Raw genomic sequence first — 21,061 nt, forward strand, 5'->3', positions numbered from 1 at the left:
TTCCTCGATTGCTGAGTGGTCGAGGGCTACTGTCTGTCTCCCTGGGCGTTCGGGGTGGGAGCAGGCGGAGAGAAGCAGCTGGGTGACAAACGTAGCCTCGAACAGTTAGGACAAATAAACAGTAAGTAAGGTGGGCCGGGAGCCCCCATTTAAATGGAAGGCGGTCAGTCACGGGCACTGGCTAAAAGAGGGGCGTTTGTTTATTGCGTTGTACTAGGTCTGGTTTTCCTCCGGTTGTCAGGCTAGGCCCTAAGGACCGGGCCGCACTGTCCAGTGGATCACAGGCAAGCGCAGCTAACAGTGGAGGAGCCGGGGCCTTACTTGCTTCCTACTTAGCCTGGAGGTGAGGGTGGGAGTTACAGGTGATTGAGCTTTCTGGTGTCTGTGAAGTGTGAGCTAAAAGGCCCATGTGAGAGTCCATAGCCGACTCCGCCAAGTTAAGAAGTACGCGCTGTTTTTGTGTCTGTTTACATTTTGTTGTGAATTTCAGTCTTTAAAACATGAAGTGCAACCCAAGTAACTCAACAAAAAATGTGAATGTTTCTAAGTCATATGTTATTAGGTGTAATGACAACTCTGGCGGTTTCTGTTTAAATATATAATGGTGGTTTTGTTAGATCTAGTTTTCCAGTATACGGGTAGATTTTTTGGTGGGTGAAGGTTATACATGTTCGGATTGACGGTCACAGTTTATTTCTCCGACCTTTGTTCTTTTAATATTATGTTGTTTTGTGTGGTGTTACGACGAGAAAAGTTGAAATCTTCAACAAAACCCAAATTCTCCCTAGTCTAAAGAATGATAAATTGGTGACGGTAAGTTGATATCTAGGTTAAAAATAGAAAATGTTGGAAATACTCAACCGATCAGGCAGCATCTGTAGCGAGAGAAACGGCGTTAATGTTGAAAGGCTATCGACCTGAAACGTTAACTCTGATTTACTCTCCACAGATGCTGCCTGACCCTGAGTATTTCCAGCGTTTTCTGTTTCTATTTCAGATTTCCAGCATCTGCAGTATTTTACTTTCGATATTTAGGTTGTTCTGTTGATGGTTGTATTTATTTTTTCGAGTGTGACATCTGAACTGAACATCTGTTTCTGGTCTGTTTTTGCAACTAGTAATTCTGCTACCTGACAATGTGGTAATTCTTGTGCAATGGATTTTCAAGTTTCAGAGATTGCACTTGGATTTCAGAGAGCGACAGATCTTAAACTGCTTTTGACACTTGGACATGCTTCATCACAGAAAAGGATTTCAATGTAGAATACCCCACGATGCTGAACATTAAGCATGATACTTTGCTACAGTTCTAGTCCAGTTTCACAGCTTTTAATGACTTAATTTATCAGTTGTAGTAGATTCTTCCTTTTCCCATACAGGATAGACTTTGCTCACTGAACCTCAGTTGCAGAGTTCTAATTGAATTGAAAAGGTGCAGATAGAAACTTACAACGTGAAAGCATATTTTGAGTGGTCCATACATTGTCATCTGAACCCTTAACATTGTACTGCCCATAATATTGACATTTTACCTGTGCAATGTAATGATTGGTTAAGATCATGGTCACCTTTGCTTATAGAGAATGTTACTGTTGTTGCTCTCTGTGGTAACACAATGGTATAATAACTCATTGAAGTAAAATTAATGCGTCTGTTTCATGAACAGTTTTAAGACTGATTTTATTTAAAAACCTGTTTAATATTTCCTACATCGGTGGGAAAGCTTTTAGAAATGATAATTCAGGGCAAAATTAACTGTCACTTGGACAAATGTGAATTAATTAAGGAAAGCCAACATGGATTTTTTTGAGGACAAATCGTGTTTAACTAATTTGCTTGAGTTTTTTTGATGAGATAACAAAGGCTTGATGAGGGTAATGTGGTTGATATGATGTACATGGACATCCAAAAAACATTTGATGCCATATAACAGGCTTGTCAGCAAAGTTAGATTCCATGGAATAAAAGGGACAGTGACAGCATAGCTGTGAAATTGGCTAAATGACAGGAAACAGAGAGTAGCAGTGAACAGTTGTCTTTCAGATTGGAGGAAGATATATAGTGGTGGTCCCCAGGAGTTGGTATTAGGACCCCCTGCTTTTCTTGATGTATATTAATGATCCAGACTTGGGTGTGCAGGGCACAATTTCAAAATTTGCAGATGACACAAATTTGGAAGTACTGTGAACTGTGAGGAGGATGGTGATAAACTTCGAGGGTATAGACAGGCTGGTGAAATGGGTGGACAAGTGGCAGATGAAGTTTGATGCAGGGCAGTGTGAATTGATTCATTTTGGTAGGAAGAACAAGAAGAGGCACTATTAAATAAAGGGTACAATTCTAAAGGGAGTACAGGAGCAGAGGGACCTGGGGATATAGGTACATAAATCGTTAAAGGTGGCAGAACATAACAGAAGAAATAGGAGCAGGAGTAGGCCATTCAGCCCTTCGAGCCTACTCCGTCATTCAATTAAATCAGAACTGATCTACTTCAACACCATTTTCCTGCACTATCCGCGTATCCCTTGATGTTTGTAATATGTAGAAATCTATTGCTCTCAGTCTTGAACATACTCAATGACTGAGCCTCCACATCCCTCTGGGACAGAGAATTCCAAAGATTCATCACCCTCGGAATGAAGAAATTCCTCCTTATCTCAGTCAGAGTCAAAGAGTTATACAGCACAGAAGCAGGCCCTTCGGCCCATCGTGTCTGTGCTGGCCATCAAGCATCGGACTATTTTAATCCCATTTTCCAGCACTTGGCCTGTAGCCTTGTATGCTATGGTGTTTCAAGTGCCTATCTAAATCTTAAATGTTGTGAGGGTTCCTGCCTCTACCACCTCTTCAGGCAGTGCATTCCAGATTCCAACCACCCTCTGGTTGAAAAAGTTTTCCCTCAAATCCCCTCTAAACCTTCTGCCCCTTACCTTAAATCTATGCCCCCTGGTTATTGATACCTCTACTAAGGGAAAAAGCTTCTTCCTATCTACCCTATCAATATCCCTCATAATTTTGTATACCTCAATCATGTCCCCCCTCAGCCTTCTCTGCTCTAAGGAAAACAACCCTAGCTTTTTCAGTCTCTCTTCATAGCTGAAATGCTCCAGCCCAGACAATATCCTGAAGAATCTCCTCTGCACCCTTTCCAGTGCAATCACATCCTTCCTGTAGTGTGGTGCCCAGAACTGTACACAGTACTCCAGCTGTGGCCTAACTAGTATTTTATACAGCTTCATCATAACCTCCCTGCTCTTATATTCTATGCCTTGGCTAATAAAGGCAGGTATCCCATATGCCTTCCTAACCACCTTATCTCCCTGTGCTGCTGCCTTCGGTGATCTATGGACAAGTACACCAAGGTCCCTCTGTACTTCCTAGGGTCCTACCATCCATTGTATATTCCCTTGCTTTGTTAGTCCTCCCAAAATGCATCACTCACACCTCTCCTAAATGGCCTGCCCCTTATTCTGAGACTGTGTTCCCTGGGTCTGGACATCCCAGCCTGGGGAAACATCCTTCCTGTATCTGCCATGTCAAGCCCTGTAAGAATTTTGTATGTTTGAACGATATCACCCTCTCATTCTTCTAAAGTCCAGAGAATAAACACCCATTCTATTTAATTTTTCCTCATAGGACAATCCTTCTATCCGAGGAAATAGTTTGGTTGAATCATCATTGCACTCCATCTATGATAAGTATATCTTTCCTTAGGTAAAGGGACCAAAACTGCACGCAGTACTCCAGGTGCAGTCTCACCCAGGCTCTATATAATTGCAGCAAGTCATTTTTACTCCTATATTCAAATCCTCTTGTAATAAAGGCCAACATACCATGCTGTACCTGCATGTTAGCTTTCAGTGACTCATGAACAAGGACAGGTTGAGAAAGTGGTTAGCAAGTCCTACAGGATCCTGGGCTTTCGAAATGGGGGTATAGACTAGAATAGTAAGGAAGTTATGATATACCTATATAAAACACTTGGTCTCAACTGGAGTATTGTGTCCAGTTCTGGGCATCATACTTCAGAAAGGGTGTGAAGGCATTAGAGAGAGTGTAGAAAAGATTCACGAGAATGTTTCCAGGGATGAGGAACTTGAGTTATGTGGATAGATTAGAGAAGCTGGGACTATTCTCCATGTATAAGAGACGATTAAGAGTAGATTTGATAGAAGTGTTCAAAGTCATGAGGGGAGGGGTGTTCAGAATCATGAGAGGTCTGGACTGTCCCCGTTGGTGGAAGGATCTGGAACCAGAGGACGATGATTTAAGATGATTGGCAAAAGGAACAAAGAACACTACAGCACAGGAACAGGCCATTCGGCCCTCCAAGCCTGCGTCGATCTTGATGCCTGCCTAAACTAACACCTTCTGCACTTCCGGGGCCCATATCCCTCTATTCCCTTCCTATTCATGTATTTGTCAAGATGTCTCTTAGACGTCACTATCGTATCTGCTTCCACCACCTCCCCTGGCAGCAAGTTCCAGGCACTCACCACCCTCTGTGTAAAAAAAACTTGACTCGCACATCCCCTCTAAACTTTGCCGTTCGCACCTTAAACCTATGTCCCCTAGTATCTGACACTTCCACCCTGGGAAATAGCTTCTGACTATCCACTCTGTCCATGCCGCTCATAACTTTGTAAACCTCTATCATGTCGCCCCTCCACCTCCGTAGTTCCAGTGAAAACAATCCGAGTTTTTCCAACCTCTCCTCATAGCTAATGCCCTCCAGACTAGGCAACATCTTGGTAAACCTCTTCTGTACCCTCTCCAAAGCCTCCAACTCCTGGTAGTGTGGCGACCAGAATTGCACGCAATATTCGAAGTGTGGCCTAACTAAGGTTCTGTACAGCTGAGTGACTTGCCAATTTTTATACTCTGTGCCCCAACCGATGAAGGCAAGCATGCCGTATGCCTTCTTGACTACCTTATCCACCTGCGTTGCCACTTTCAGTGACCTGTGGACCTGTACGCCCAGATCTCTCTGCCTTTCAATACTCCTAAGGGTTCTGCCATTTACTGTATACCTCCCATCTGCATTAGACCTTTCAAAATGCATTACCTCACATTTGTCTGGATTAAACTCCATCTGCCATTTCTCCACCCAAGTCTCCAACCGATCTATATCCTGCTGTATCCTTTGACAATCCTCATCACTATCCGCAACTCCACCAACCTTTGTGTCGTCCACAAACTTACTAATCAGACCAGCTACATTTTCCTCCAAATCATTTATATATACCACAAACAGCAAAGGTCCCAGCACTGATCCCTGCGGAACACCACTAGTCACATCCCTCCATTCAGAAAAACACCCATCCACTGATACCCTCTCTTTTATGACCGAGCCAGTTCTGTATCCATCTCGCCAGCTCACCTCTGATCCCGTGCGACTTCACCTTTTGTACCATTCTGCCATGAGGGACCTTGTCAAAGGCTTTACTGAAGTCCATATAGATAACATCCACTGCCCTTCCTTCATCAATCATCTTCGTCACTTCCTCAAAAAACTCAATCAAATTAGTGAGACACGACCGCCCCTTCACAAAACCATGCTGCCTCTCGCTAATAAGTTCGTTTGTTTCCAAATGGGAGTATATCCTGTCCCGAAGATTTCTCTCTAATAGTTTCCCTACCACTGACGTAAGGCTCACTGGCCTATAATTTCCTGGATTATCCTTGCCACCTTTCTTAAACAAAGGAACAACATTGGCTATTCTCCAGTCCTCTGGGCCCTCACCTGTAGTCAATGAGGATGCAAAGATTTCTGTCAAGGCCCCAGCAATTTCTTCCCTTGCCTCCCTCAGTATTCTAGGGTAGATCCCATCAGGCCCTGGGGACTTATCTACCTTAATGCTTTGCAAGACACCCAACACCACCTCCTTTTTGATAATGAGATGACTGCACTCCCTTCCCTAGGCTCATCATCCACCAAGTCCTTCTCTTTGGTGAGTACTGATGCAAAGTACTCATTTAGCACCTCTCCCATTTCCTCTGGCTCCACACATAGATTCCCATCTCTGTCCTTGAGTGGGCCAACCCTTCCCTGGTTACCCTCTTGCTCTTTATATATGTATAAAAAGCCTTGGGATTTTCCTTAATCCTGTTTGCCAATGACTTTTCATGACCCCTTTTAGCCCTCCTAACTCCTTGCTTAAGTTCCTTCCTACTGTCTTTATATTCCTCAAGTGCTTCGTCTGTTCCTAGCCTTCCAGCCCTTACGAATGCTTCCTTTTTCTTTTTGACTAGGCTCACAATATCCCGCGTTATCCAAGCTTCCCGAAACTTGCCAAACTTGTCTTTCTTCCTCACAGGAACATGCTGGTCCTGGATTCTAATCAGCTGTCGTTTGAAAGACTCCCACATGTCTGATGTTGATTTACCCTCAAACAGCCGCCCCCAATCTAAAGCAACAGCAACATGAGAAAAACCTTCCTTACAAAGTGAATGGTGAGAATCTGGCATTCACTGTCTGAGAGCGTGATGGAGGCAGATTCAAGTGTAGCTTTGAAAAGGGAATTGGATAATTATCTGAAGAGAGAAAATTTGCAGGGCTACAGGGAAAAGGTGGGGCGTGGTACTAGCTGAGCTGCTCTTGCACAGAGCTGTCATGGATGCGACAGTCCAAATGGCCTTCTGTGCTGTAACCATTTTATGATTCTAGTGATGGTGTTTTTGTATCCTACTGCTACAGTTTAAAGTTGGGTTTGCTAATGAATCTAAATATTCAACAGGTGCAGAATGAGGTATCGGAATATGTTGCAGAATTATTGTGTGGTGTTCTGGATTCAAGGCGAAGCTGTTACACTGGAGCTTTTCGCAAAACAGAGGAGTTCTTGCTATTCTGATTTTGTCTTAGTGAGGGGCAGAATAATACTGACAGAAAAATATTTCCTTGTTCAATATTAATATTCTTTGCATAGATTACTAAGATATTCCATAAACTTAGAAGAAAAGAATAGTCAGCCATGATGTGATAACCGATTTAAGCTCTGAAGTCTCACACATGTTGTGGTTAGCCTTGTAAGTGGAGATATTTGTTATATCTTGCTACTGATCAGTTTTTTTTTAACACATTTTGAAAAGTTGTCTTGTATTGAATCAATTAACCATTATGTAGATGTATTTCCCAGATCATTGATGCAGTATCCTATATTTGGAGTAGTTTTGTTTTTACTGCTTCAATGTCATTGTTTAAAATAAAATTGACAGTTGTACATAGCATTTTGGAAAGTGGTTTAAATGTCACCCACCAATAATTTTTATTTTGCTTTGTGGTGTTGCTGTCGTTCTTGAATTCAGCTACTCAGTTTGGAGTGATGTTCCACGGGTGACAACTTTACTCGAATGGATGTTCAGCACAGGTGAACCTTGTCAAATTATTGTTGGGTTATATGACTGGTGGCCATCATAGCAATCCTTTTTTTAAAAAAAAGAATTCGGGATGTATTTTCAGGAGAAGTTCTGTATGATTTCTTTCCTCTCATACTTTCTTCTCAGGAATGACTGACTTCACTTATGTGAAGGGACCGGACAAGCTGGGATTGTTCTCCTATAGAGCACAGATGACTAAGGGCAGATTTAAGAGTTTAAAAAAAATTGAGGAGGTTATGAAAAAAGTAAATGAGAATCTGTTTAACCAGAGGATGCAAACTTAAGATTATTGGCAAAAGAACCAGAGGTGCGAGGGGAATTTTTTTTTTACACTGAGTTATGATTTGGATGTGCTTCCTGAAAGAGTGGTGGAGACAGATTCGGTAGTAACTTTCAAAAGGAAATAGGACATATACTTCAAAAGTAAAAGTTTGTAGGGCTATTGGGGTGAAACTAATTGGATAGCTCTTTCAAGAAGTCTGCACAGTATGATGGTCTGAATGGCCTCCCCTTCCACCCCCGAGGCAGGAATGCTGCTGCCATTGTTGCATCTCTGGAGACACCCCAGCCGAAAATGACTTGAACAATATATAGCAGCAGTTAAACTTAGGACTATCATGGCCTTAATCCATATTATGTAGTGCATTTAATCACATCAGTGGACTACACCTGCCAAATCATGTCAGCATAATGAATAACAAGAAACATTTTCTATGCTGAATTAACAACATTCCATGACCATTGCATGTTGCATAGAGTTGCACATAATATACAGTATAGAAACAGGCTATTCGGCCCAAACCAGTCCTTTCCAAAACTTGTGCACCACTCAAGCTTCCTTCCATTCTTTTTCATCTAACTCTCTCAGCATAACTCTTCATTTCTTTCTCCCTTAGAAGCCTGTCTAGCATCCCCTTAAATGCATCTGTACTATTCCCCCTCAACTATTCCCTGTGCCGGCGAGTTCCAAATTGTCATCACTCTCCGGGTTGTTATGAAAGTGCTTCCATTTTTAAAATATTTTTTGAGGACTCGTGTTGTGGAGATGGATTCATTGGACGACTGAAGTGATTCCTTAGATGCTGATCTATTTTTTTTAAAGGTCACCAGAAGGACTTTGGAATTGAGCTTTCTGTTCAAAAACAACACTTACTAAAAGTCACAGGTCTTCAGTTAAGTGAACAGCTCTTTGCCCATCCTTTTTCCCTGCTCCACCCTCTGCAAACCCAACTCGTCCAAGTAACCCACCTCTTGCTCCTTGATCCTTTTTCACTTCTGCATTATTTCTCAGTGATTAATGTACGTGGATACCCAAATCTCTTTGCTTCTACACAGCTCCTAGTCTCACCATTTGTCCAGATGTAAGTTTTCCTGCCTTGGAAATTTCTTTAGATGAAGGCACAATACAAATGGAACTTGTTCTGTAATCGTCCTCAGGACAGATATTTCATATCTGGATAGATACAATTATTGTTGAACTCTAGAGTTGCTGACAGTGAAACAAGTTGGAAGAATTTTCCCACTGTCAGCTTTTTCAGCCACCTTCTGCAGTTGTTTGCCAAGTTTAGAGTGAGTATAATTATTAAACCAAGGGGTTAAATAAGTGTTGTGAAGGAATTTAAACCCTTGCAGATTAGAGGTGGGATAGTAAGATCAAAATTGGCTGATTCCTTCAATGCTGAAAGTAACTGCTTGCTGTTCAGTTTTTGTCCATATCACTGTGATGATTCAATTGTTGCGTGTCTTTAGATGACATTTAACTACTTTGCAGAGGTGTTTTGTTACTTTTCATGATCACTACTCCAGCTTGTATTTATCTAGCCCTTTTTAACATAACAAAACGTCCCATGGCACTTCACAGGGGCATTATCAAACCAAATTTGACTCTGAGGAAATATTAGGGCAGATGACCAGAAATTTGGTCAGAGGTAGATTTTAAGGAGCGTCTTAAAATAGGAAAGAGAGGCAGAAAGGTTTAGGGAGGGCAATTCAGAGCTTAAGGCCTTGACAGCTGAAGACATGACTGCCACTGGTGGAGCAATTAAGAATATAACCTAAGAAATAGGAGGCCATTCAGCCCCTCAAGCCTGCCCCGCCATTCAGTAAGATCATGGCTGATCTGTCCCAGGCCTCAACTCCTCTTTCGGGCTTGCTCCGCATAACCCTCGACTCCCCGAGATTTCAAAAATCTATCTGCCTCCTCCTTAAATACGTTTAGTGACCTAGCCTCTACAAATCTGAGGTAGAGAATTCCAGAGATTCACCACCCTCTTGAGACAAGAAATTCCTTTGCATCTCAGTTTTAAATGTGTGACCCCTTATTCTGTAACTATGTCCCCTAGTTTGAGATTCCCCCACCAGTCAAAACATATTAAATTCAGGATGATTAAGCAGCCAGTCTTGGAGGAGTACAGGTATCTCCAAGGGTTGTATTGCTGGAGGAGGTTCGAGATGGGGAGGAGCAAAACCCTGGAGTGGTTTGAAAACCAATATGAGAATTTTAAAATCGAGACGTTGCTTACCAGGAGCAATTGTTGGTCAGCAGACACAGGTAATGTGCGAATGGTACTTAGTGTGAGTTAGGATACGGGCAGCAGAGTTTTAAATTACCAAATTTACTGAGGGTAGAACGTGGGAGGTCGACTAGGAGTGTATTGGAATAGTCAAGTCCAGAAGTTTCAAAGGCATGAATGAGGGTTTCGGCAGCATATGATCTGAGGTGGGGCTGAGTAGGATGATGTTAGAGGTGGAAATGGGCAGTTAGGTGGTCGGAAGCTCAGCTTGGTGTCAAATACGGCGCCAAGGTTGCCAACAGACTGATTTAGTCTCAGATTGTCGCCAAGAAGAGGGATGGAGTCAGTGGCCAGGGAGTGTAGTTTGTAGTGGGGACCAAAGACAATGGCTTCGATCTCCCAAATATTTAGCTGGAGGAAATTTCTACTCATATGGTACTGGATCTTGGATAAGCAGTCTGACAATTTAGAGACAGTTGAGGAGCAGAGTGTGTGGTGAGATAGATGAGCAAAATACTGCGAATGCTGGAAATCTGAAATGTAAAAAAAAATGCTGGAAATACTTGGGTCTGGCAGCATTTGTGGAGAAACAGTTGACATTTCAGGTCTTTGAGATTTTCCATTAGAACGGAGAGATGTGATGAGATAGAGCTTGTCAAGGGCAGCATATATGTGGCTACTGATGCTGCTTTTTTGAATGGTGTTGCTGAGGGGCAGCATGCACATGAGAAATGGGGGGGTGGGGGGGTGGGGGGGGGTGCGGTAAGGAAAATTCTTTGGGGGACACCAGAGCTAACACTCTGGGAGTGGGAAAAGAAGCCACTGCAGGTGATTCTGACTGAGTAGATAGATAAGAATGAAACTCGGTGGGTGCTGTCCCACCCAGCTGGCTGATGGAGAGGTATTGGAGTTGTATGATTATCTATCTGTGTCAAAGGTTGTAGACAGTTCAAGAAGGATGAGGAGGGATGGTTTACCTTTGTCGCAGCCAGATAGGATGTCATTTGTGACTTTTGAGAGCTGTTTTGGTCCTGTGCTAGAGTTATAAACTTGATTTGGAGGGACTTTGGAGAGGAAAGGGAGGTTGGAGATGGGGTGGTAGTTTAAAAGACCAGGGGTCCAGGTTTGGCTTTTGGAGAGAGGGGTGATCGGAGCCAGGAAGGGAAGTTGGGTGTTCAGTTTAGTGGGTATAGGGTCACGGGAACAGTAAGTGGGTCTCCTGGATGGGATGAGCTCGGAGAGGACATGAAGAGAGATGGAAGAGAAACTAGAAAACAATGAGAGTTTAGAGGTAGTGCAAGGGGAAACTTAGAGGAATTTTGTCCCTGTGGGCTAGTGGAAGAGAGGGAAGTGACAGAGGAAGCTGATTGGATGGTCTCAATCTTAATGACAAAGAAGTCCATGAGCTCCTTACACTTGGAGGAGACAGAAGAGAGGGATTTAAGAGAACTAAGTGACTGAAGGTGAGAAACGAATGTGAGATCCTTGAGCTTCCTACAAGGGCTCCAATATCAGTGGTATGATAAGATGTTGAACACACTTTGGACAGAACCTGATATTTATACTAAGGAAGTTGTACATCCTTTCCGTGTCTTTCAGATACGGCACCAAGAGGCAGCTTCTCAGTAAGATCGAGAAGCCTTAGCCTATCGAAGGCTGAATTATTCTTGACGTGTGGTTCCTTGGGATGCTTTTCTAAGCTAAATATCTTACATAAGTGCACATTGTTCTTGTAGTCTGGTTTTCAACCTGTATGCACAATTGTATGGAATAAAAAGAATTAGAGATCAGCTGATGAGCAATTTTTTTGGCCTTTGTTGACAATAGAAAATTAATGTATCTGCCTGAACCTTAAAATAAAGGACTTTCATTAGATCGCATTTTCCCATTTGCTGTATGCCAGAAGTAAGAGGTTTCAATTCAGATTTTTGTAATTCATTGCTAAAATATCATCTGTTTTAGGTCAAAATAGATTTCTAGATTTGGTGTACTGCTGAAATGAGTTTTGAGACATTGCAAAGTGAGAGGTGGAAAATGTCCCCTATTGTAATCTCATTCTGGTTAGGTAAACAGGTTCTCCATTTTTGAGGTGGCATGGTGGAGCAGTAATGCGCATGGCTGCTGAGTGGAAGATTTAAAAAAAAAAAAATCAGTCCTTAATCAGAGATGTATTTGTGTATATCAGGTGAAATGGGTATAAGCTTGGTTGTGATTATTTCCACGACATTTTTTTGTGGGTGGGGTTCGTTGGTGGATAAATGGAGGAAAAAAAAAGCAATACTTGAGCTGTAATCTGGCATAGTTAAACGTCCCAGGGATAAAACAGCAACTTATATTCTGATGAAAGGTCAGATCTGAAACGTTAACTCTGCTTCTGTCTCCACAGATGCTGCCTGACACGCTGAGTATTTCCAACACTTTGTTTTTATCTCAGATTTCCAGCATCTGCAGTATTTTGCTTTTATTATAACAACTTATATTTATATATAGCACCTTTAACGTAAAACATCCCAGGAGCATTATAAAACAAAGTATGATATCGAGCCACAAAAGTAGATATTGGGTCAGATGACCAATCGCTTGGTCAACGAGGTAGGTTTTCAGGAGTGTCTTAAAGAAAGAAAGCGAAGTGGAGAGGTGTAGGAACATAAAGAAATTTAAAAATGCTTGTGTAAAAATTGGAGAATGAGACTGCAGATGTGTTAACTAGAATATGCAATTTGTTTTCTTGTCAAAATATTGTGCTAACGTGTAAATATCAGCTATTCAATTACTTGTGCAGAGAAACTAAAAATATCCTCCATGCAGGGAACCAAACCATCCGAAGAGCAATCCATTTCTGTTATCATTCACTACGTTCAGCTCAGTTAGTCTTTTTGACTTGTCAAAAAAATGCAGAGATAAGAGTGAGAACAGTTGACAAGAAGCCATTGTTTTCATTCCCCGCTGCAAACTCCATTCCTTAGCTATCGACTCTATCCCTCTCCCTGGCAACAGTCTAAGATTGAACATAGTTTGCTCGCAACCTTGATGTCACATTTGACCCTGCGATGAACTTTCTACCTCGTATGATTGTCTGTCTATTTCCACTTCAGCCCTGTCTCAGCTCATCTGCTGCTGAAACCTTCATTCATGCCTTTTGTTACCTCTAGTTTTGACTATTCTAATGCACTCCAGATTGGTGTCTCACGTCCTACTTTCCGTAAAATTCAGGTCATGCAAAGCTCTGCTGCCTGTGTCTTAACTCACACCAGGTCCTGTTCCCCTATAACCCCTGTGCTTGCTGACCTTCATTAGCTCTTGGTTAAGCAATGCTTCGATTTTAAAATGCTCATCCTTGTTTTCAAATTCCTCCATGGCCTCACCCCTCCCTATCTCTGTAATAACCTCCAGCTCCACGATCCATCAAGGTATGTGTGCTCATCTAATTCTGACCTCTTGTGTATCCCTAATTTTAATCGCTCCACCATTGTTGACCACGCCTTCAGTTGCCTAGGCCTCAAGCTCTGGAATACCTTCCCTATACCCCTCTGCCTCTTCACCTCGCTTTGCTCCTTTTAAGGCACTCCTTAAAAGCTACCTCTTTGACCAAGCTTTTGGTCATCTGACCGAATATCTTGTCATACACGGAAGGAGCCGTGATGAAATAAACAATGAAATGGAAGAATTATGAATTAAAGTCAACTGTTAAACAAAACCACAAGAACATGGACACTTGTACCACAATCAACATGGAGTAGTGGTCATGTGATCCCTCCTGTACTGGAAATCAACTAACCTGTCTGCAAAGATGGAACTCGTTAACCTTGTCTGAAATAGCTCTGGGGGAGAATTCCATTGAAATTGAAAGGAGCACTATTGCATATTAATGACTCTTATCAACATGAATGAACTAACAAAGGTTTCTGGAAACAGCCTGACTCACAGCCCAAACCAAGATGAATAGTTCTGAAGTAGCACCGTGTTACCAGAATGGTCCACATTCAGACGTCAGTCGTTAGCCACGGTTATCATATTCTGGCACATTGTGTGGTCATATCAGGGGAGAGGGCCATGTGTCTCCTAAAAGAAACTCTGTGATGGATTTTAACCCTACAAAGGTAGCCTTCTGGAGAGAGAGGGGGGAGATCAAACTAACACCTTCAGAAAGCAGTCCAGCCAGTGGCTGTGCAAGAGATCCAACCAAGCAACAAGAACCCTGCTGAACAATATCTGAACAGCCACTACAACAGGGATATCACAAAGTAACTTTGAGACTCTCCATTTGTGAAGGTAACAAAATCCAAACCACCAGCTTTGTGCTGAGTTGTACCACTAGAACTCTACAACACCTCAACAAGTTCAAGACTACATGCACCTTTTTATATTTAAAAAAAAAACTTCCTAAGAAGATTCAGCAGGTTTACTGTATACCATGAGCACTTAACTCACTTTGGACTTTAAACTACCTACCCTGTCAATCTATTTTTGTGTATGTGTGTGTGTGAGTGAGGTGGTGACCATTTCAGGAACACGAATTGTTTAAAAATAGGTATTCTTGTAGGTTTAAAAAGAAACTGTCATTTGTCTTTTTTTAGGGTCAAATAAAAACACTCAGGGACTAACTCACCATTTTTAACAAAAAACGATTGCGGTCATTTGGGAGGTGAACAGTGGGAACCACCCACACCCTTTCCCACCTGTCTATAACAATCTCCTTTCGTTGCTTGGTGTCATACTTTGTCTTCTAATGCTCATGTGAAGCAAGTTGGGACATTTTATTACAATAAAGGTGTTATATAAACAAAGGTCGCCCTCACCCTCATCCTCTCTTTCCCTTGGTGCTCTCTGGCAACTGATTTTGTCCATGGGAGCCATGATCCCATTCCCACGAAACTGAACACCCAACTTCTTTTCCTGACATCCTTGCTAGCTGACATAGAAAATGGTTTCCTTTCTTCAGGTACTGTCTGCAGCCCCTCCCCACAAAAAGCTGCCATCATCAACTCCGTTTCCAAAAGTAGTGTCTTTGTCTCCTCCAATCTTAAACTACTTACCCATGTCAAACTTCTCCTTTCTCTCTGAAGTCCTTGAGCATGTTGTCTTGCCCCAAATCTGTACCCATCTTTCCTGTAGCACCAAAGTTGAATCTTTCCAAATTGGTTTCTGCCTGTGTTACAATGGTGAAATGACGTTAATCAGTCACATGACATTCTCTGTGCCTGTGATGGTGCTGCACTATCCCTCCTTGTCATTTTTAACCACTTTATAGCCTTTTATATGGTTGACCACACCATCCTGCTCCAATGCCTATTCCCCGATGTCCAGTTGAATGAAGCTATGTTCGCTTAGTTCTCTTCCCACCTTTTTGTTTTTGTTCATTTTTTGGGATGTGAGCTTCGTTGGCAAAGCCAGCATTTATTGCGCATCCATAATTTTCCTTGAAAAGGTGATGAGCGGCTTCATGAACCGCTGTAGTCTGTGTGCACTAGGTATACTAGGTACACAGTTCCGTTAGGGAGGGAATTCCAGGATTTTGACCCCATGACAGTGAAGGAATGACGATATGATTCCAAGTCAGGATGGTGTGTGAGATGGAGCGGAACTTGCAGGTGGTGCATGTGCCTGATGTCTTTGTACTTCTAGGTGGATGAGATCGTCGGTTTGGAAGGTGCTGTCAAAGGAGTCTTGACAAGTTGCTGCAGTGCATCTTGTAGATGGTGCATATTGCTGTCATGGTGTGCTGGTGGTGGGGGTGCTGATCAAGTGGGCTGCTTTGTCTTGGATGGTGTTGAGCTTCTTGAGTGTTGGAGCTGCACTCATCCAGGCAAGTGGAGAGTATTGTCACACTCCTGACTTATGCCATGTAGATGGTGGTCAGGCTTTGGGTAGTCAGGCGATGAGTTATTCACCACAGAATTCTCAGCCTGTGACCTGCTCTTGTAGCCACAGTATTTATATGGCTGGCCCAGTGAAGTTTCTGGTCAATAGTGACCATTCCCCAGAATGTTGATGGGGGATTCAGCGATAGTAATCCTGTTGAACGTCAAGGGGAAATGGTTAGATTCCCTCTTGGTGATGGCCAGTGCCTGGCACTTGTGTGGCATGAATGTTATTTGCCACTTATCAAGTCACGCCTGGATGTTGTCCAGGTCATGCTTCATGCGGGCATGGACTGCTTTAGTATCTGAGGAATTGTGAATGGTATTGAACCTCTGATCTATCCTTGGTCTCCCTTCGCTTCACATTAAGCAACTACCTCAAGACTTGAGTTAGTTTCCACATATGCTGAAACATGCAGCTCTACCTCTTTTCAGCCCCCCTGCTCTGCTGCTGCATTGTCAGACTGCTTGTCAGGCATCCAGTTCTGGATATGCTGCAATTTCATCCAGTTACAGTGGAGCCATCATCTGAAATATTTTTATCCCTAGTTGGTTCTGCAATATATTGCTCTAGGAAACTGACACGAAAAGTTCCACAAACTCATCTAGACCACCCTTGCCAATTTGATTGCTCCAGTCTATATGACGATAAAAGACCCCACAATTATTACATTGCCTTTGTTACAAGCTCCAGTAATTTCTTCTTTAATGCTCTGCCAGTGGTATATCTCTTGTTGGGGTGGGGGCTGGGGCTGTATACTACTCCCATCAGCGTTTTCCGACTTTTGCTATTCCTAATCTCCACCCATAATAATTCTAATTCATGTTGTTCTGAGCCAAGGTCCTTTCTCACTAATCCCCTTATTTCATCTTTTACTATCAGGGCAACCCCTCCTCCTTTGCCATTCTGTCTGTCTTTTCGAAATAGTGTACCCTGAAATATTTATTTCCCAACCTTGCTCACCTTGTGATCATGTCTCTCTAATGGCAATTAGATCTAAACTGTTTATTTCCATTTGTGCCACCAGTTCATCTACCTATTGTAGATGCTTCGTGCATTCAGATAAAGAACTTTTAATTTCCTTTTTTTGTTGTACTTCTATTCTCTGCATGGACCTTATTCATTGATGGACAATTACCGTTAAACTCTCTGTTCCTTCCTGTCTCACTCTGCTCGTCTTTACCCACATCACTAGACTATTCTATTGCCTTGACCTTTCTTAGCGGAGGGTCAATAACCAGGGGGCATAGATTTAAGGTAAGGGGAGGAGGTTTAGAGGGGATTTGAGGAAAAATTTTTCACCAGGAGGGTGGTTGGAATCTGGAATGCACTGCCTGAAGAGGTGGTAGAGGCAGGAACCCTCACAACATTTCAGAAGTATTTAGATGAGCACTTGAAACGCCATAGCATACAAGGCTGCGGGCCAAGTGCTAGAAAATGGGATTAGAGTAGTTAACTGCTTGATGGCCGGCTCAGACACGATGGGTCGAAGGGCTTGTTGCTGTACTGTATAACTTTGTGACTCTTTGGATTTCTAACTCTCTTCACCCGAGCCCTCACTCTCAGGCAGTGCATTCCAGATCCTAACTGCTTGCTGCGTAACCCCAGGGTGGGATAGTGGGATATTCAGTGATGGTAATGCCATTGAATGTCAAGGGGAGATGATTAGATCTTGTTGGAGATGGTCGTTGCCCGGCATTTGTGTGGCATGAATGTTACTTGCCACTAATCAGGCCAAGCCTGAATGTTGTCCAGGTCCTGTTGAATGTGGGCATGGACTGCTTCAGTATCTGATGAATTGCGAATGGTACTGGACACTATACAATCATCTGCAAACATCCCCACATCTGACTTAACGATGGTGGGAAGGTCAGTGATAAAACAGCTGAAGATGGTTGGGTCTTGGACAGTGTCATGTGGAACCCCTGCAGTGATGTCGTGGGGATGATATAATTGACCTCCAAAACCACAGCCATTTTCCTTTGTGCTAGGCATGGCTCCAACTGTTGGAGAGTTTTCTCTCTCATTCCCATTTACTTCAATTTTGCAAGGGCTCCTGCATGCCACACTCGGTCAAATGTTGTCTTAAGTAAAGTGCAGTCACTCTCACCTCACCTCTTGAATTCAGCTCTTTTGCCCATGTTTGGACTAAGGTTTCAATGAGGTCTGGAGCGGAGTGGCCCTGGCAGAGCTCAAGCTGAGCATCGCTGAGCAGGTTATTACTGAATAAGTGTTGCTTGATAACACTGGCGACGACACTGTCCATCACTTTGCTGATGATCAAGAGTGGACTGATGGAGTGGTAATTGGTTGGATTGGATTTGTCCTGCTTTTTGTGGACAGGACATACCTGGGCAATTTGACACTTTGTCAGGTAGGTGCCATGTTGCAGCTGTACTGGAGCAGCATGGCTAGGGGTGCAACTAGTTTTGGAGCGTAGCTGCAATGTTGACGGGGCCCATAACCTTTGCTGTATCCATTGCATTTAACCATTCCTTGATATCGCATGGAGTGAATTGAATTGGCTGAAGTCTGTGATCTATGATGTTGGGAACATCAGGAGGAAACAGAGATGCATTGTCCACTCTGTACTTCTGGCTGAAGATGGTTGCAAGTGCCTCAGTTCCTTGACTTCTGTCTCCGTTTCTGGGGATAGGCTATTAACCAATATTCACCATTAGCCAACTGACTCCCACAGCGATCTTGACTATACTACGTCAAACCCGCTGCCTGTAAGGACTCGTATTCCATTTTCCCAGTGTCTCCATCGCATCTGTTTGGGCAATGCAACCTTCCATACTTGCACTTCTGATATGTCTTCCTTTTTCATCAACCAAAGATTCCCCCCACCCAGCTTGATAGAATGGGCACACAGTCAAGGGCCCTATTTCATACTGTTCTGCTCTCACCCCTTCCCCTCCCGCCCAGCATTTCGATAGGGTTCCTCGTCCTCACCTGGCGTTCAACGCATCATCCTCTGCCATTTCTGCCACCTCCAGCATGATGTCACCACCGAACACATCTTCCTCTCCCCTTTCAGCATTTTGAAGGGACCATTCCCTCTGCAATACTCTGGTCCACTCCTCAGGCACCGCCAACTCCCCCTTTTCTTTTCTATGGCGGGAGAGAGAAAACAGGGAGCTACAGACCTGTTAACTCGACATCAGAAGCAGGTAGAATGCTAGAAACTGGTTTACGAGCATACGAATTAGGAGCAGGAGTAGGCCACTTGGCCCTTCGAGCCTGCTCTGCCATTCAATAAGTTCATGGCTGAACTGATTACTCCACATTTCCACCTATCCTTGATAACCTTCCACCCCCTTGCTTATCAAGAACCTGTCTACCTCTGCCTTAAAAATATTCAAAGACTCTGCTTCCACTAACTTTTGAGGAAGAGAATTCCAAAGACTCACAACCCTCTGAGAAAAAATTTCTCCTCATTTCTGTCCTAAATGGATGACCCCTTATTTTAAAACAGTCCTTCCACATGCACCCTGTCAAGACCCCTTAGGATCTTGTATGTTTCAATCAAGTCGCCTCTTACTCTTCTAAATTCCAGCTTGTCCAAACTTTCCTTGTAAGACAGCCCGCCCATCCAGGTATTAGTCCAGTAAACCACCTCTGTACTGCCTCCAACACATTTACATCCTTCCTTAAATAAAGAGACCAGTGCTGTACACAGTACTCCAGATGTGGTCTCACCAATGCCTTATGTAGCTGAAGCATAACCTCTCTACCTTTTGTATTCAATTCCCCTTGTGATAACTGATAACATTCCAGTAGCTTTCCTAATTATGTGCTGTACCTGCATACTAACCTTTTGCGATTCATGCACTTGGACACTCAGATGCCTCTACATCTCAGAGTTCTGCAATCTCTCTCCATTTAGATAATATGCTTTTTTATTTTTCCTGCCAAAGTGAACAATTTCCCACTTTCCCACATTATACTCCATTTGCCAGGTCTGCCCACTCACAACTTATCTATATCTCTTTGTAGCCTCCTTATGTCCTCTTCACAACTTACTTTCCTACCTATCTTTGTGCCACCAGCAAATGTAGCAACCATACCTTTGGTCCCTTCATCCAGGCCATTTATATAAATTGTGAAAAGTTGAGGCCCCAGCACAGATCCCTGTGCCACGCCACTCGTTACATATTGTCAACTAGGAAATGACCCATTTTTCCCTACTCTGTTTCCTGTTAACTAGCCAGTCTTCTGTCCATGCCAATATGTTACCCCCTACACCATGAGCTATTATTTTGTGCAATAACCTTTGATGTGGCACCTTATCAAATGCCTTCTGGAAATCTAAGTACAATACATCCACCAGTTCCCCTTTATCCACAACACATGTAGCTCCGTCAGAGAACTCCAATAAATTGGTTAAACATGATTTCTCTTTCACAAAGCCATGTTGACTCTGCCTGAATACCTTGAATTTTTCTAAATGCCCTGCTATAACATCTTTAATAATAGCTTCTAACATTTTCCCTAAGACAGATGTTAAGCTAACTGGCCTGTAGTTTCCTGCTTTCTGTCTCCCTTTTTGAATAAAGGAGTTACATTCGTTATTTTCCAATCTAATGGAACCTTCCCTGAATCTAGGGAATTTTGGAAAATGAAAACTAATGCATCAACTATCTCACGAGCCACTTCTTTTAAGACCCTAGGATGAAGTCCATCAGGACCCGGAGACTTGTCAGCCTGCAGCTCCAACAATTTGTGCAGTACCACCTCCCTGGTGGTTTGAATTTTCTTGAGTTCCTCCCTCCCTTCCATTTCCTGACTTACAGATAATACTGGGATGTTACTTGTATCCTCAATAGTGAAGACTGATGCAAAATATCTGTTCACTTCATCTGCCATCTCCTTATTATCCATTATTAATTCCCCAGACTCGCTTTCTATGGGACCAACACTCATTGTTAACTTTTCTTTCTTTTTTAAATATTTACAGTTACTGTTAGTATCTGTGTTTATATTTCTAGTTAGCTTTCTGTCATACTCTAATTTTACCGTCCTTATCAATCTTTTGTTCATTCTTTGCTGTTTTTTATATTCTGCCCAATCTTCTGACCTGCCTCCCATCTTTGTGCAATTTTAGGCTTTTTCTTTAAGTTTGATACTATCTTTAACTGTTTTCGTTAACCACGGATGGCGGGTCCCACCCTTGGAATTTTTCTTTCTCATTATAAAGGGTGTGATAATTCGACGCTGAGAAAATAATGGTAGGATTGGCCAGAGTCAGCATGGATTTATGAAAGGGAAGTCATGTTTCACAAACCTGTTGGAATCTTTTGAGGATG

At 42.8% G+C, this 21,061-nt stretch overlaps 1 protein-coding gene across 4 annotated transcripts in view; it reads left to right on the top strand.

The window, feature by feature from the left end:
• The first annotated feature begins 19 nt into the window (after positions 1-19).
• The window catches only part of tesk2 (testis associated actin remodelling kinase 2), a 143,720-nt gene continuing 122,678 nt past the window's right edge, over positions 20-21,061 (top strand). Inside the window, exons 1-3 of one of the 4 annotated variants that reach the window (XM_068037037.1) lie at positions 24-121; positions 6,318-6,453; positions 7,306-7,367. The gene's annotated coding sequence lies outside the window, so the exon portion shown is untranslated. Of the gene's footprint in view, positions 122-187; positions 363-6,317; positions 6,454-7,305; positions 7,368-21,061 lie in introns of those variants that run through there. The other 3 variants (XM_068037038.1, XM_068037036.1, XM_068037039.1) reach the window with 3 other exon arrangements.

This window comes from Heterodontus francisci, chromosome 8 (genome assembly GCF_036365525.1).
Source record: "Heterodontus francisci isolate sHetFra1 chromosome 8, sHetFra1.hap1, whole genome shotgun sequence".
Lineage (NCBI taxonomy): Eukaryota > Metazoa > Chordata > Chondrichthyes > Heterodontiformes > Heterodontidae > Heterodontus > Heterodontus francisci.